Source organism: Clarias gariepinus, chromosome 11 (assembly GCF_024256425.1).
Source record: "Clarias gariepinus isolate MV-2021 ecotype Netherlands chromosome 11, CGAR_prim_01v2, whole genome shotgun sequence".
Classification (NCBI taxonomy): Eukaryota; Metazoa; Chordata; class Actinopteri; order Siluriformes; family Clariidae; genus Clarias; species Clarias gariepinus.
In genome coordinates this window covers 5,074,018-5,092,273 of record NC_071110.1, presented here as the reverse complement: position 1 = coordinate 5,092,273, position 18,256 = coordinate 5,074,018, and the positions used below count along the sequence as shown (strand labels likewise).

The 18,256-nt window shown below is 38.6% G+C and overlaps 1 protein-coding gene across 4 annotated transcripts in view; it reads right to left on the bottom strand.

Moving 5' to 3' along the window:
- gdpd5b (glycerophosphodiester phosphodiesterase domain containing 5b) overlaps positions 1-8,829 on the bottom strand; it is a 68,063-nt gene extending 59,234 nt beyond the window's left edge. For all 4 annotated transcript variants that reach the window (XR_008361359.1, XR_008361360.1, XM_053507831.1 and 1 more), the window contains exon 1: positions 8,597-8,829. The gene's annotated coding sequence lies outside the window, so the exon portion shown is untranslated. The remainder of the gene's footprint in view (positions 1-8,596) is intronic.
- Positions 8,830-18,256: the final 9,427 nt, after the last annotated feature.

Genomic DNA, 18,256 nt, shown 5'->3' with positions numbered 1-18,256 from the left:
AAACCAAATCAGAATACATTAGGAACCTAGCAGTCTCAAGTCAAGTCAATCAAGTCAAGTAAGCTTTTATTGGTTAAGCAGCCAGAAGTCTGGGTAAGTATTAGCACATAATCATTAAGTGATCAAGTCAGGACTAAGGATTTCAGATGATCAACATTATAACTCAGGATCACCAATGACATGCTAAGATTTCTGTATTAGACCCCACAGTTTTCTCATTTGAGCCAAGCGTTCACTAATCAGGCCTATGGAATCAATGTTTTCTAACTAGAACCTGAGATCAAATGGTTTTCTCTAATATAATCTAATATAGTTTTTGATAAGGACACAAAAGACTAGCTCATATTCCAGTGAACTTCATGTGCAAGGCATGGTATACCCTGGACAGGATGAGCACACATCACTAGGCACAAGAGTATACTGTACTTACAATCATACACAATGGGCAATTTATAAACCAAATCAGCCAATAGCATATCTTTGGACTGTAGAGGTTTGGACACCGGGGTATTCTGAAGAAACCCAACAAGCACAGAATGAACATTAAAACTCCACACACATGGACCGGTGACAAGATTCAAGAACCCAACCCTGCAGATGTGAGGCAACAGTTATTTTATCTATCTGTATATGTACTGTATTACCCAAAACACACAAATATAGCCTGGTTTTCCATGCTGAACTGGATTCAGTTAAAGTAAGTAAATCAGCAGCTGTTTTCCAACCAGTGAAAGAATCGCAGTCTTTGAAAGGTACCGTGTGGATTTAAAAGTGAGCAATACTGAATAATCTTGAGAATAATTACAAGGGGCTGCCACACAGCTGGAGATGTGTCCACCCTCTGGTGACGCTAGTGTGTGATTTAGGATGCCAGGGAGAGACAGTGGTGATGAGTAGGGCTGTGTCTGAGCACTGAGTGGAAAGTTTAGCTCTTTTTTGGTGATAATTAAAAGCAGCAGGGAGTGATAGAAGAGAAGCGAGAGTCACGCACGCAAACCTCTGCTCTGCTCTGCTCTGCTTTGAGTAAACGACTGTAGGAAAGAAAAGGCTTAAAGTAATGATTTCTGGTTTTGAAAATGAATGCTTGTATTTTTTAGCTGAAACATTAATAATATACTGCTCAAAAAAAAAAAAAGAACACATTTGACTTGACTTGAACCATAGAAAAATATGAGCGCCGTTCAAGTCAAACCGAGACTAAGGGGTCCCCTTTTTTGTTGTTGCTTTTTTTGAGCAATGTATTTGGCTTCATCATTAATTTCAGTATTAATAAGTAAAACCAGGAAATGTATTATTTTCCCTTAACAGCGCTTCCTAATGAACCGTAACCGTCCAACTCTCACTCATTCATCTGGACCGGGTACCAATCCATCACAGGGCACAATCACACGCACTTCAGGAAATTTGGATACGGCAATTAGCCTAATCTGCATGTCTTCGGACTATGTGAGAAAACTAGAGTACCCAGAAAAAACCCACAAAGCTCGGTGAGAACATGCAAACTCCATGCACACAAAATGGGAATCGAGCCTGGCCGGGAATCGAACCCATACCCTGGAGGTGCTAGGCAACAGTGCTAACCACTACACCACTGTGCCGCCTCCTCTACTTCCAACTCTATACAATTAATTAATCATCAGTGGCATCCTGTACTTGTTACAAATTTCCAGTTGCATTTCTTCTTGTTGAACATCCATGAAACAAATGCTCTCTCTTACAAATTTTCGGTTTCAGAGACTCCTTCCTTAAATAAATTGTGCTAGACTGTTTCCACCCGTACATGTACTTCTCCTCCAATAACAGAGCTCTACACTAATCCTTACGTGACCCGTCTCTCCGGAGAGCTGATATCTCCAGCCAACTCCCTACAAACTGAACCCAAACTGAACCCGTGGCCTCGTTCCTGCGATAGTGTGAAAATTCCTCCGAACAATGAGTAGCGGGAGAAATCTGTCCGCCTGGGAACGAGATCGTAATTCTGGCTCAGCCTGTAATCATACCTGCCTGAAGCCGAGGAAGTTATGTGTGGCATGCGGACACTGGAAAAACATTCTGGAGGAGACTAACAATTAAATCTTTAACTCTTTCTGGTACTTCAGCGCTTCCTGAGCAAACAGCAAAGCAGAGCCATCTGTCAGAAGGAGCAAGACGACAGGTAGCCATCTGGACCGGCTTTTGCTCAGCAGGGGACGTGGAACACGCCGGGCCAGAACCTCAGCAAGGCTTCAAGGACGGAAAAGGTACAAAATGTGACGCCTTTTCACTTTATTTACTCGCAAACACTTTTCGGGAGCTTTACTTCAGCCAGCATTAATTTTTCTCAAATTTCGTACATAAGAATATTATACAGTGTCACGGCCGTGACGTTTAATTTCTATTCATCATAATAGTCATGTGACCTTCCAGGGAAAACCAGACATTTTTAACATTTGCTATATGTCGCAGTTCATCCACATCAGCAAAACGGGGTATTTTGGGGACTCCATAATTTTAAAGGTCACATAATGAGGCATGCAAAAATTTGCTTTGGTTTCAATTGCTTTCGAAAAGGGTTAGAGATATAGATTACAGAGACAACTGTTGGGACATGTTCAGATTACAGATGTGATGTAACTGAAAAAGAAACAGTGCCTTACAGACCATAGAGAGGCCACAGCTGTGAGGTGAACTGTTGTAGGGAAAATATTAATTCAATTTAGTTATGAGGGATGTTCAAGTCAAACCGGGACTTTTGATGGAAAATAAAAACTCCCTTTATTTCTCTAAATAATCCCCAAATACACTAATGCACTTATCCCAGTGTTTAACTACTGCTTGGACATCATAAAGGTAGAATGTTTTCTAAGTACACCAGAGCCATGATCAAACTGCCTGCGTCATGTTTGAAATGCTGGCCTCCCATGAACCCACTTTAATGTCCCAAACATGTGGGGCTTGGACCGAGGTCAGGACTGTACGGGGGATGTGGCGATAACTCCCAGCCTGGCTGTTTTTTCCACTAAAGGAAACATCCAACAAAGGAGTTTCTGGGAGGCCAGGGTTTCAGATGTGAAGCAGGCAGTCCGATCATGGCTCTGGTGTACTGGAAAAACTTTCTACCTTGATGGTGTCCAAGCAATAGTGAAACTTAAATCAGTGCATTAGTGTAGCAGGGGATTTACTCTCATAACTGAGTTCTGTTACTCTGCACTTAAAAATCCCGGTTTGACCTAAACATTCCTAGTAGAATAGAATTCTTTTTTTTTTAAAGACTTCCTTCAGCTGAGCTGACGTTCACCTACAGGATTAAAATAATATAAATAAAAAATTATTAAGTGTCAATTTTAAAAGCCCTTCTCGAATTTAAAGGCACATTTCAGACATACTTTAACCAAAATTAACACATAACTGACATTAATATTTTAATGCATGTATACAGGAGGCGGCACGGTGGTGTAGGGGTTAGCACTGTCGCCTTGCACCTCCAGGGTACGGGTTTGATTCCCGTCTTGGGAAGTTTGCATGTTCTCCCTGTGTTTGGTGGGTTTCCTCTGGGTACTTCATTTTCCTCCCACAGTCCAAAGATATGCAGGTTAGGCTAATTGACGTTCCCAAATTGTGTGTACCCTGCCTTGAGTACCCGCAGCCTCCTGGGATTGGCTCCAGGTCCCCGCGACCCTGACTACAGGATAAAGCGGTATAAACAATAAGTGTAGACGATATTTATTCATATTTACATGGCCACACAGAGAATATGCAATTTAATCATTTAATTGTGACTGGTTTTTTTTTCCCTCCTGGGTTCACAGATCTAAGCTCCAGCTCTACAGGGAGACGTCACACCGCTGGGGAAAATTGGCCAATTAGTAAAGAAAATCCGTCCTCATCCACTCAATCGGAGACGGTCAATTCTACAATGCACTAGAAAAGTCCTTCACTTTTCTCTGTCTATTACTGATATGAAGGTGACCTTTGACACAAATGGGATAGCATGCAATTAGTTGTATATGTGTGTGTGTGTGTTTGTGTGTAATAATCGGCAGTTTCTCTTTATGCCTACTTCCTAGACCAATTATTTTTACAGAAAGACAAGACAATGGATGCTGATGATATTTTGATCAATATAAAATTCTCACTTATTCATCACGGTCCTTTGGGACATTCAGTAATAAACCTTGTTTTTCCTGAAGACTTTCCCATCACTGTTAACAAATAATTCAGTCAGGTTTTGTTCTGGGTGAGAAGTGCATGTTGTCCATGCGCAGGTTGTTATTATAGTAATGATAACGTATTAGAACGAGGAAATTGATAGATTCTGACAAAAAGAGTTATTTTCTGAATATGAGAGGCGTTCAACTCAAACTGGGACTCGTGATACAATTTTTGTTAATGGAGCCATAAAACTCGACATTCACAGAAGACTTCAAGCACAGTACGGTAACGAGACTCTTAGTCTTAGTAAAACATTTGAATGATGCGAACCTCTTAAAGAATGCCGTACGTCCATGAAGAACGATCCCGGCCGAGGTGGCTCAGACTTGCAGAAAAGACCTGCCATCTTGCGGAAAAGATGCATTGTGTCAACCATTTTCCAACACCACTTGCAGATTACAGGGAGTTGTCTAGGAGTTATGCCTCAAACAGTCCTGACCTCACTCCAAGCCATTTCCACATGTTTAAGCCATTAAAGGAGTTCCTGGGAGGCCAGCGTTTCAGATGTGAAGAAGGCGGAAGTCCGATCATGGCTCCTGAAAAAAATTTCTACCTTGGTGGTTTCCAAGCACTTGTAAAACGCTGGGATAAGTGCATTAGTGTAGCAGGGGATTATATAGACACACACATTTATTTTTTACTCTTATAAATGTTTTGTTATTCTGCACATCAAAAGTCCCGGTTTGACTTGAACACCCTTTGTATGCCTCGCTGGACAAAAGGTCATACAAGTACTGAGACCTATCAGGTCGCAAAGGCTGTCTGTGCCTTTTACAATAACACACACTCAAGACATTCCAGACACCGATTAAGCATTTATAAGTATGTAAAGCAGTAAAAAGAGTGAGGCGAGATTCAAACGGCCACCGCTGTAGGACCAAGACACCAGCACTAAGCCACCATGCTGCCTGTGAATCATTATAAGACACCTAATAATAGTCAGCGTTTATCACTATGGTTGTATACAGAATGTCCAGTGATAAGACACTGAGTGCACTACTACACATCCTCAATGATTCCTTGTAGCTACACTTATTGACCTTTTTATTAGGTCCATATATAACCCCGTCAGCTACTGAATTATCGGTATAGACGAGCAAGTAATGGGTTTATTCTCAGACTGAAAATATGAGAGACGTCTAGTCTAGTGGTTGTGACCCCACAGTAAAAAGCAATAGTTTCTATTTCTCTGTTTGTTCACCCACGCTCAGACCACGACAATATTTGACGCAGTGGAACCACAGAACCCAGGAAAATAAACTGAACAAGATGCTGAAAGTGCCAAGCCTTGAGCATTCATATTGTCCGTTTGGTGTTGTTTTCCCCAAAATGTCTGCTGCGCTTGAACTTGAAGTCAGTTAGTTCAATCAAAGATAAAGATAGATAAAGATAAAAACACATACAGTACAGTATTTTAACAAAATGATGTCACAGTTAGTGTCTGTGCATTTAGTGCTTCGTGATATTTCCCTTTGCAAACATACGAGCACTTAGTCTTCTATAACGCATGATGAGATTAAAGAATACAGCGTAAGCAACTTGAGACTCCATAATATAAAACACTCCACAGCCTCCAGGGCCATCTGTCTTTCCTACACACTCTCCTCTTCAGCTTGCCACACTAACGCTCCATCCAAGGATTGGCACGGCCATGTCCAAAGCTTGATCTTCAACCTTTTTACTGTAGATCACTGAGTTTGTGGAAGATCAAAACATGACCGAGTTGTAACCTCTTGGCAGAGCTAGACAGATTTTTATATTGAATCTCCTGGTACTTCATGGGGTCCATGATGCCATGTATCCAAGCAGAAAACCTGGTTTCAATCAAGGTTCCAGGAGAACATCAGATGATCAGCTGACACTTGTGGTTTGATGAAACGAAACACTTTTTTCACTGGCACAAACTTCCAAAGAGTTTGCTGGCATGAAGGTGGTTTTAGATACACTGGTAACCCACCACGTTCTCATAATGTAGATCAATGTACGACCACACGGGTTCAACATAGAAGCTGTAAATGTTCCCCAGTGGATGAAACCTTACTGCTTCCAGATATAAGCTTTTTCGCCAACAGCCACTGACATTTGCAGTTCGTCATATCTGGACTTGGTGGGTGTATGGTGGGCGATTTTCATTTAAAAACCAAAAATCACTAGCACTCGATCATTTCCAGTCAGTAACTATACACCTACAGCGTGCCCTTTATAACCGATGTACCTGCTAATGATTACAGCTACAATGTGGGAACAGCTTTTAAAGTAGCAACTCGATATTTTCAAGGAACAAGTCCGTCCTCGATGACTTGCATATCAATATTTAGAAGTGTGCATAAGAGTTCACTTTTTACAATGAAACTCTGATACATTTTTGTTTGAACATTTGGTGACCAGATCCGTCATCATCATCATCATCATCACTCTCAATGCTGTTTGGCCATGTGCTGATGATAAACGTGTGGTGGGATTTAACACTCGTTTCATGTCTACATAAAGACATAAAGTACCTTTACTCTGTCTGGCTCCTCTAAAGTCTGTGCGACTTTTTGTTCTAATTCCACCATCACAATCATCATCTTATACTGTAGATTGCTAACTAGCTAACTTGGGTCTCTGCCATCACTCGATGCAACTGGGTCATACAGCTGGCCTGAATTCTGGGTCACTGAGTCTGGTTTTTGAACCAACACCCCAACTACGTCCATGCTGGATTTTTTACTGATATGAAGTTAATGCTGCTGGAAAATCTTGAATGGGAAAAGACGTTCCTGCTCTTTTGTTTGTAAAGACACGCACTCGAAACTCGAAAATTATGGCTTCATGTCTGAACGGGCACGTTCTGTGAAAGACGTGATGGTAGGTGTTTTACTAGGTTGAACCAAGTAACATTTACGGATATATCTCGACACTTCGTAAGTCAGAACTGCATCCAGTCCATGTAACAGATGTGCGACTGACAGTTCATAGCTAAAAGTGCTTTAGACCGATGTTAAGTTAGGTTCAGCCCATATAAATTACTGCACAGTGAATTATTTATTAGTCGCAAAACCTAGTTTTTTTTTTTAATAGGCTGGGGTCAGAGTGCAGGATCAGCTATTATACAGCTCTCCTGGAGCAGATAGCGTTAAGGGCCTTGTTTAAGGGCCAACAGAGCAATCTGGCGAGCTGGGGCTCGAACCATTGACCTTCAAATCAGTAACTTATAACCTTTACCATACTGAGCCACCACCTCCCCAAAGTTAAATAATACATAAACTGTTCAGGACCAGGACAGGAATATTTAAGTCTTGTCTTCATGCACTAGGATTAACTTGTGTTAACTGTGAGTTCACCAATAAGAGATGGCGGAAAAATTATTCAGTTGCATACCACGATTCTTTTGTATGGCAATTCACACAATTCAATTCTTTTATAAATAGTGTCATTTCGCTAAAATCCTACAGGTGGCACACTCTAAACTATTCACACATTGGCAAGCAGCACAGAATTCTGTGTAGTAGGTGCAAATTATTTGCTAAGATTCTTTAGAATTGCAACAAAATCTTTAAATCGAATCGGGTTATTTATAAAATCGTGATACAAAACACAAATTAAATTGGCAAGTAGATATCGTGATGACATTGTTTCGGGCGGTCCCTGGTGATTCCCATTCCTAAAACCAATCAAAGATGAAACCTAATTCTTGTAATCAATCCTAACGCTGAAGGCGGGATTTATTGACCTCAGGCTCTGTCCATGATTGTGTTTATGTCTCAAGGAAGCATGAAGGAACATTAACCCAGCATGTCATAACCTATGCCTGAACGACAGAAAGACATCGCTTTGACAAAGCCGTCATTAAGTTGCGTGTCCCGTGTCTGAATAGGGCTGAAGAAACATGATATGAGATTGTTTCTGTCTTTCTGTCAAACTCTTTTGTATATACAATAACAACGTCCTGTTTTGACATCAGAGTGTCACAAAATACAGGACCTTCAATCAAATCATGTGCTTCAGGGTGGAGGTTTAGGTAGGGAAAATGAGAATCCAAGTGTGGAACTAGGAAGTATAGATGTCCTACTTGACATCCAGTAGTGGTGGTATATACTGTAAGAGGGTAGGATGATGGGGTGATTGGGGGCGGAGCCTCTATCAAAGGGCGTGATAGAGGAGGATCATTTATAAAATATCCTATATAGGCATGCATGTTTAAAGTTGCATGTTGCAGAAACCATTATCTCTTATAATAATTATAATAATTATAAAATCTAATAATAATAATAATAATAATAAATAAATAAATAATTATTTAATGAAGTATGTGGTGGTGATAATTGGTTTATCATTATGCAACATTAAACAAGCATGCCTACTATATAATATTTGTATATTATATAAAGTAAAAGTATGAATCTCTGAGTGTTGTCCTTACCTTTCCTCTCCACTCCTGTGCTGTAAGATCTCCAGCCAGGTGAAGCCTCTGTGCGCTCTGCCTTTCCTCCTCACACCACTCTTTATAGCACAAATATAAGCTGCATAGGATTGCTCTATAAATCCTAACACTGTATAAAGCAGGAGATGAAAAAAATAAGAAATTAAATCACTGTATATATACTGTACAGTCCAGAGATCCTGCTGTATGTAAGCCTTGTAGAGCTCGTGCGTCCGCGCGCTCTCAGTGTGTTGGATAAAGACTGGAGCGCATCAGCCATAGTAACCCGGGTTAGTAGGTAATGGGCGGGGCTTTAGCCAATGGGCAGGGATTAAAATAGTGTAGTCCAATCAGGATGCGTGTTGAGTAGGTAGTGGGCGGAGTTGAAGCGTTTTGTTGTCCAATTGTGCTCTCTGGTGACTGGAATAAACAGGAAGCCTTTAAAGGTCTGGAGGTGATTTATTTCTTTCATAAAAATTAAATTCACTTTTTTTTTATTTTTTTTTATTATGTAAAACGTTCATAGTATGTAAAGAGTATAAAGTTTTTTTCCTCCTGTTTAAATTTTCAGTAACAAGTAAGTGGATGTGAAAAATAATCCAATTATGTGTTTGTTTGTTTATTTATTTATTTATTTATTCATTTGTTATCCTTTTTATAATGAGTATAATTTGATAATCATGTTTTTTTTTAGTTTTTAATACAGGAATGTATTACTCTGATCTGTACTTATTGTTTAAATGTAATATTTTACATCATCATTATTATTATTATTATTATTATTATTATTATTATTATTAAGTATATATTTTTAACACTTGTCATAGATTTTAAATGTAATTGACTAAGGATTAGATGTTTGATTAGCAACATAAGCAATATACTATAATAAATACATATAATAATAATAATAATAATAATAATATGAAGAAGATGATTATTACAATTAGTATTGTGAGTAGTTGTAGTATAGTGAACACAAGGGAAATGTATCTGGACGCTTAAATACAACAACAACTACAATAATAATAATAATAATAATAATTATTATTATTATTATTATTATTATTATTATTATTATTTAATATACTATGATGATTATTATCATCATCATAGTATATTACGAATATTATTATTATTAGGATTATTACTCTCAGTAAGTCACTCACTTACTCATCATCCATAGCGCTTTATCCTGTATACAGAGATAAGAAGACTTGGGACACAAGGTGGATGACCTGGATGACATGCCAATCCAGCACAGGGGTATTATTATTATTATTATTATTATTAGTAGTAGTAGTAGTAGTAGTAGTAATATGTCATTCATCTTCAGTAACCCCTACTACAAAGAATCAATTCAACACACACACACACACACACACATCCATACACTCATTCGCACTCAGTGCTAATTTAGAGTAAAACATGTTTGAATATATTCAACCAATAAAGTTGAATATATTTGAGAAGCTGGTGACCCTGAAGGAAACCCAACTGCACACAGGGAACTCTACACTGACAGCAACATGAGCGAATGATCCAATCAGGGACCTGAATCAATGTGGATGTGAAAAATAATCCAATTATCTCTTGATTCAGGACTGGTGAAGAAGTCCAGAGGGTGCAGTCAGATCTGATCCAGGTCCTTCTATCTGGTCAGAGCTAAAACAAAAGCCTAAGAGATGGAGTCCATGTACAGTATGTCAGCAGTCTTATGGTTTAGGGGTTAGGATTATGGTTAGAGAAGGTCAAGCTTTTAACCTTGGACTTTTGGTCCCACAGCTGAGATACACTGAATTATACTGTTTCCATATCACTGCATGTGTATATCACTGATATTATCACATATCCTTTGACATTTCAGGTCTTGCTGTGATAAAGACCATCCCTACTCTCCACTAGAGTGAGCACTTAATATCAGAGCCCCAGCTGCTCTGTCGACTGTGAACTTCCCTTCTGGATAATTAGGAACAGCAGGGGGAGAACAGCAGGGCCTGGGGTGGACTATTTGGGATTATAGAGGTGAGGAAACAATGTTGAGAGTCACATGGTTAGATGACATTCAGAAGATGAAAGTGGGCCTCTCTGGGTATGAAGGAATTTATCTGTATATTATCACGTATTCATCAATATTCATAAAAATGCTCATCTCCCTCGCTTTATGATGACTGAAAATACCAAAAACTGGCATACAGGAACAATATTGAATAAAGAGTGGGAACGAATTGTGAACGAAAAGTAGGTAAGATTATATATATCACTTGCAAATTTCTTTGTTTTTGTTTAGTGATTTATTTTCTACATTCTACAACAATACTGGGGATTTCAAAACTATAAAATAACACACATGGGATTAGGTAATTACGTAACAACAAGAAAAACAACAGTTAGTTGTTATTTTAAGAAACAGAGGTCAGCCTTTCTGTAATAGTTTTTGCAAGAACAGTATTGTCAAGTGCATTTGCGAAATCCGTCAAGCACCATAATGAAACTGGCTCTCATGAAGGCCGTCCCAGGAGGGCGAGACCAAAACCTACCTCTGCCTCAGACGAGAAGTTCATTTAGAGTTATCAGCCTGAAAAATGACCAATTAACAACCAGCACCTCAGATTAGAGGCGTTACGAAGTCTTTACAGAGCAGAAGTAGCAGAAACATCTCACCATCAACTGTTCAAAGGAGATTAATGCATTTTTTGGACGCCTTCAGCATTCCTTTACAATGTAGAAAGAAATCAAAATCAGGAACCATCATGGAGTTAGAAAGTGACCGCAAACTTTTGAATGGTAGTGTATATATATATATATATATACTTTGAGGACACAAGGTAATGCATTGAGGCCAGGTGTTAACATTTTAAAGCCATAGGTATCTCCCATCTCTCACGTCCGATAGTTATAATGTTATGGCTATGAGATAGCAACGTTGTTGCCAAAAAAAATGTGTAGCCGAACCCTTAACATGTTGTAAGAATATACGGCTATTTTGTGGGGACTGACAAGGTGCTATGAGCTAATGGTATATCCATGTCGCAATGCCTGTGGCTGCGTTTTGTTGTCTTGCATCATTCCAAGTATAAAAATATAATACTGTTATATAAGTCCACCTTTCCCTGCTTAGGATCCTGTTGGTAAAATGATTTAATTGTCTGGATCTCTCTTGTTGCCTCACGGTTATAAAACAAATATCAGAAAGCCTAAATCATTGCATCAACACATTAATTCAGGGCTACACCTCAGGAAAAAATAACCACAGTGTCACTGTTACAAAAAGAAAATTATTACTAAAAATAATTTTTACTTCTCTTTACATAACTGACCATAATTAGAGCTACAAGCTGAAACTGGCAGGGTTGGCCTGTTCTGGGTCCAGAGACAAATCTGGGCTTATGTCTCAATGATCTCTTTTCCAATGCTGCCCTCTAGTGATAACTTAAATAATGAAAAACATTTTATATCACCAGTTGAGTAAATTTGCTTCCCACCACTGGAGGGGAGTGCACTCCACTATAAAAGAAACAATCACTCATTAATTTATCCATTTATTCATTCCCTATACCACGTGCACAATACTGGGTCTCGCAAGGCCTGAAGGAAATTCCTGGTGGAAACCCACCAAGTGCACAGATCTAACGTCAGGACTCTTCACCCTGGTGCTGCAAGGCTACAGTGCGAAGCATTATGCCACTATGCCACAATAAATAAAACGAGACAAACAATATACATACAGTCTTGTTGGACCTGCTCTAGGTTTGTCTTACATTTTGGACAATTTCATGCTCTCAACTTTGCGGGAACAGTTTGGGGACGGCCCCTTCCTGTTGCAACGTGATTGCGCACCAGTGCACAAAGCAAGGTCCATAAAGACTGGCTTGCCTGGCCCTGATCTCAACCCGATAAAACACCTTTGGGCTTAATCAGTGCGGAGACTGTGAGCCAGGTCTTTTCGTCCAACATCAGTGTCTGACCTCACAGATGCGCTTCTGGATGAATGGTCAAAAATTCACATTAACATTCTTTTAAACCTTGTAGAAGGCCTTTTCAGAAGAGTTGAAGCTGTCATAGCTGCAATGGTTGGGCTGACATCATATTAAACCCTATAGATTAGGAATTGGATGTTACTCAAGTTCATATGCATGTACTGTAAAGGCAGGCGAGCAAATACTTTTGGCATTATGGTTTATATGGACAGTGACATTTAAAAAACATTTGCTTTAGTGGTAAGCATTGTCGCCTCACACCTCCAGGGTCCAGGTTTGATTCCTGCCTCAGGGTCTGTGTGTATGGAGTTTGTGTTTTCTTCCCATGCAGTGTACTTCAGTTTCCTCCCACAGTCCAAAGATATGCAGATTAGACTAACTGGCCTCCCCAAATTACCCATAGTGTGTGAATGTGTGTGTGAATGTTGACCAAAGGTCCTACCATGGTCAGAAAATAGGAATAAATACGATGTTCATCATTGGGCTCCACCTGGTTCCCAGATGGATGGATGGATGGATGTAATTAATATGTAATTAAAGTCACTTTCACTTTTATTTCAAGGGGTTTAGCAAAACTATTTAGGAATGGTTTTACCTATTTACCAAACTAATTAAAAAAACTAACACAATCATAATTATTGGGCTTATTTTTAATACTTGGATGCAAAAACATTTCAGTCAGAGACTGCCTGAAGTCAGGAACCCATGCTACTGTAGGCCATCACTACTTTCACACCTGTACTTTAATCACCTTCAGTCGCTGCTTGTTAGCGGTCTTTACACCTTCAGGTTTGTCTTCAGTAAGTGAAAAACAGATGAAATGGTTTCAGGTCGAGTGACTCTGTCCTTTAAGAACATTTTATTTTTCCTTTTTTTTTTTGGATAAGTTTTGGGTCCTTATCCATCTGTACTTTGATTCAGTTTTCTATTTTTACAGTTTAGTTTTGCAGAGCTCTCTACATATTTCAGAATACATCCTGCTACTTCTATCAGCCGTCACATCATCAATAAACACCAGTGACCCAGCTCCATTCCAGTTCCTGTTCCTGCACCTTGTTTAATAGATGATGTAGTATGCTTCGGATCATGAGCCCTTCCTTTCCTTCCTCTCATTCTGGTCGAGTTAATCCTGTATCAGAACGGGTCAGTGGGTTAAGAGCCTTGCTCAAAGGCTTACCTGTAGCAGTTTGGTGGTGCTGGGTGGTTCTTGGCTTGGCCTCGTTGTTTTCAAGTGTTTTTTTTTTTTTTTTTTTACCCAGGAAAAGAATACTGCGATTATTCTGGTTCAGTAGTCTACTGTGATCTTCCAGGTTTTTGACGTTGCCAGGTCACCAGTAATCACCTCCTTTTTTTTTAAAGAACGTACTAAATTGTTGATTTCGCAAGTCTCTGTAGGTCTTTTTTTCTTTTTGTTTGGCCTAATTATGGCTTCCTTCACTTGCATTGACACTTCTTTGGGTAGGGTTAAGATAGGAGATAAGATAAGATTAACCTTTATTAGTCCCACAAGTGGGAAATTTGCTTTGCCACGGCAGCAAGTGGACAGTACAAAGTTAAAATTTAAGAAACAACAGAATAAAGTAAAAAAATAATAATAATAATAAAAATAGGGAAAAAAATAAATTAAATAAAATGTTTTTAAATTGCACTTTGCCCAGTTATGGTGGTTCCCCGAGACAGAAAGAAAAATTGCACGTTCCACCATAGTATTGCACATGACTAGAAATCACTATAAAGTTTAAAGTGTTCCGTCATAATATTGCACATAACTACCATGGTGTATTTGATGTGTGTGTTTGTTCGTTTGTTTGTTCGTTTGCTTGTGCGTATGTGGTCAGAGTTTAAGTTGTACAAGTTACTATAAATATCCACCAGATGCAAATTTAACACTTGAATCAATGCCAGACATTTTATCGCTTTAATTTGTCAAAACGTAACGGAGAAAGAAACAGGCCGCAGGAAACCACCAGCTGTCCAAATACTTTTGAGCCTGAGCAAATAGAAGGTCCTTAATAATATGGCAGTAATTCCTGATCAGTTAAAAAAAAAAAAACTGTTCCAGTCTCAATTTGATGTAGATTTATTAGATATATTTCAGCATACACAAGGCCAAACAAAAAAAATGTTTAAAACACACATACATACATTTTCCACTTCATTTAGCTCTAACAGTAGTGCAGCTTCAAATCACAGGTTTTATAATTCATTATAGATGGATTACATGGTTGCCTGCCATATCAAATGCGAGGATTGCATCAGTGAGGGCAACAAGGAAATAACAAGGAAAAAAAAAACATATAGTAAGTTACATGATGAAATTTATTGTGATTTTAAAGATCTGCTTTCGGAAGGAGTCTCCAGTGTCAGCGCTTTGTAAATTCCCCCCCACAATGAAGTTGAAGTCAATATGGAGGTAAATCTGCACTTGTTTGTTCATTCTCTATAGGTCTGGAGCTTATCTCAGGAGACTTTGGGCATGAGCCGATGTACACCCTGGTCAGGATGAAAATCCATCGCATGGCAAACACATTCATTCATACACTAAAGGCATTTTGGAGTTGGCAATTATAGCCCACTCTGCGTCCCTTTGGACTGAAGAAAATGCAAACTCCATGCACACAGACCGTAGCGGTTATAAGATCAGTAATTAAAGAATAAAAATCGCCTGTAATGCTATGATTGCTGTATTATGAAGGGAATTTGACACACTGGAATGTGATGTTATGGAAAAAATAAATACTTTAAAGATTGTATATCCAGCAGTGTAGCTGTAGTCCTGTATTTAGTATGTACACATTTCCCATGATGCTTTTCCCGGCAGTGATTATTGTATTGCATTGATGTACTGTAGATGTCATTTAGATCATGTTTACATTCAGTTGTCTTTATTTAATGACACTGATCTCATTTCGTTACATTAGAAGTGTTGTCATGAATGAATTCTGCAAAGTAAATAAAACATGCAGCTTTCTTAACACTAGGAGTTTAATATCTCCTCAGTTTACAATATGGAAGCCAAGTGCTTTCACAGCATTTCTGGAAAATCTGTAATTCAGCAGAAAGTTACATCAGCGTGTAAGCCAGCGTAACATTGCTCACGACTTACATCATGCAGCCTCTGTGTGTGTGTGTGTGTGTGTGTGTGTGTGTGCTGGCAGCTACTCCTAAGCTGAAAGAAGTCTTTGTCCTATAGTGTATGCTACAGTATATGAGCACACATGAACAGGCTTCATGCAACATGTTAAATGTGAAACAGTTTAGTATTGTTTTACAAAAGCATCAGGAGCAGAGGACAGCGGCTTAGCTGGAAGGAGTCGGAGGATAACAATAGTTCAGGAGAATCAGCAGCTCTGCCGTGACGGTGTGAGTGAGTGTGTATCCATGCTGTATGATGGAGCAGAAGAGACTTTGAGCCAATGAGCAGGAGGTTGTGAGTTTAATTCCTGAGTTCCTCTGGGCCTTTGACTAAGACCCTTGACTCTAAACTGCTCCGATTGATCCTGCCTCAGCTGTACGTTACTTTGTAGAAAAAAAAGAAGAAAAGAAAACATTAGAATAAAAAGGAAAAATAAATAAGAATAATAAAAGAAGTAAAAAAAAATGAATAGGTTGCTTTAAAATAATCATATTATTATTATTATTATTATTATTATTATTATTATATACAGTAGGAGACAGATAAACTGAAGCAACAAATACATCACATGTGAGAGTCAGTTAATCATTGGAAATAATTACCTTCTATTAATTTAATACAGAAACCCACAATTAACAAGTTAAAAAAAAATAAAAACAAAACATACACACCAGGAGTTACTTGATGTCCTTCTACAGTAAATCAGTTTTTATGTTCCTCTCTTTTATAAAAGATATATAACATTTGCTATGTCTATCTTTATACCTAATTAAATAAAAAACACATCTGGTGAAACTGTAATTAAACATGGACGACATCACGGAGTGAACATCATAACTGTCTTTTTTAAAGAAGATATTGTCCCCTTAAAACATTCAAAGCAAGTGGTCTTTATTTTCCTCGGTGAATACAGAAACATAATATTAATAAAGGTAATAATAATCCAGTTTGCTTGGTTTAGGGGGTTATAATTTATTATTATTATTATTATTATTATTATTATTATTATTATTATTAATATAAAGGATAATAAAGAAAGAAAAAGAAAGAAAAAGAAAAAATAATAAAATAATTTATAAATTATTCATTCTAAAAATAATGAGAACTAACTATTAAAGTATATTGAAAAAAAGAAAGAAAGCATGTATGCGATCAGCTGCGTTAAACTTTCTGCACAGTCAGTTTTTTCCCCCTTCCCTGCGCTGTACGTTCAGCAGTAGGTGTGGTTTAACCGATGAAATCCTTGGAGAAGTTTCTTTCTCCATATGTGTTTCCAGAATTTTCTCTAGCATCTGACCTCCCACGTCATCACTCACTGACTTGCGCACACACACACACACACACACACATACATTCACACACTCCTCCACTGCTCTGAGGAGGTGGTGGGTTCAGCTGTGTAGCATCGTTATGGGCTGGATGAGGAATTTGAGGGTTTACTGTCTATAAGGACAGAAGCATTTACACCGGGGGGGGGGGGGGGTGTAGGAGTGAGGGGGTGGTGGTGGTGGAATGGGGGGTCTGTGTTCTGCTGGTGCTTTATTCAGGGGGGTTTGTGATGCACCGAATGTGTGTTTGCTCAGATGTGTTTGTGTCAAAGTCAGGAGAGAAAGAATAGTACAGGGGTCATTTTACAGAAGGATTTAACACTTGAGGGGGAAAAAATGCGAAAAATCACTACAATTCACAAAATCTCATTATAGTGAGATGTTGAAAATATATTGGTAGAACTTTATTGTGCATAAGTTTGCATCGTATACAATTTCTGTTTTGCGATTGATAAAGCCAAATGCTTACTGCAAGGCTCAAAAGATAAATTGTAACCATGTAATTATAAAATTAAAGAGAATGTATCAATATCTTTCGAGCTTCTTGGTCTCCAAAAAAGTATCAAAAAGCTGCTCAGAAAATGCAAAAGAGAATATTGAGAACATATATCCCAACCTGTCTTAGTGTATTATTCCATTTCATTCCATGAAAGTTATTAATCATCTTCTGCCAAAATGATGTACTTTAACATCCCCACTTTTTTGTGCACAAACTTTTCCACGACTAACTATTCCACGTCCTACACGTTTTTAAACGATTTAAACACATGGCTTCCTATGTCCTGTGTAGCCTTCCTGTATATTGTTTACAGTATGACACACAAACCTGCTTAAAATAAAATATCCAGCTGAGCCGACACAGCATGAGTCTCTGGACCATCCGAGATTAATAATAAAAAAAAAGTGCAGGAAAGCATTGAGGGCATCATTATAAAGCTAAAAATGTATCTCAAAATTAAAAGGTAGCTGTATGATGGTTGTTTTTGCTGCACCCCCACCCAGTGGATGTGGGAGCCTACAGGCAGCAAGAAGACGTGGCAGTCTGCACTCGGGGGTGGGGTTGCAAGCCCGAGCATGCAGCAAGAAGCGACCAGGATTACACCAGAAACCCAGAATCTGATTCACAAATCTAGCAAATATTATTAAGAATATGTACATAAAATCAATAGTGATGTTGTCATCGCAGTGATATTTGTTATCTCAGCATGACGTTACC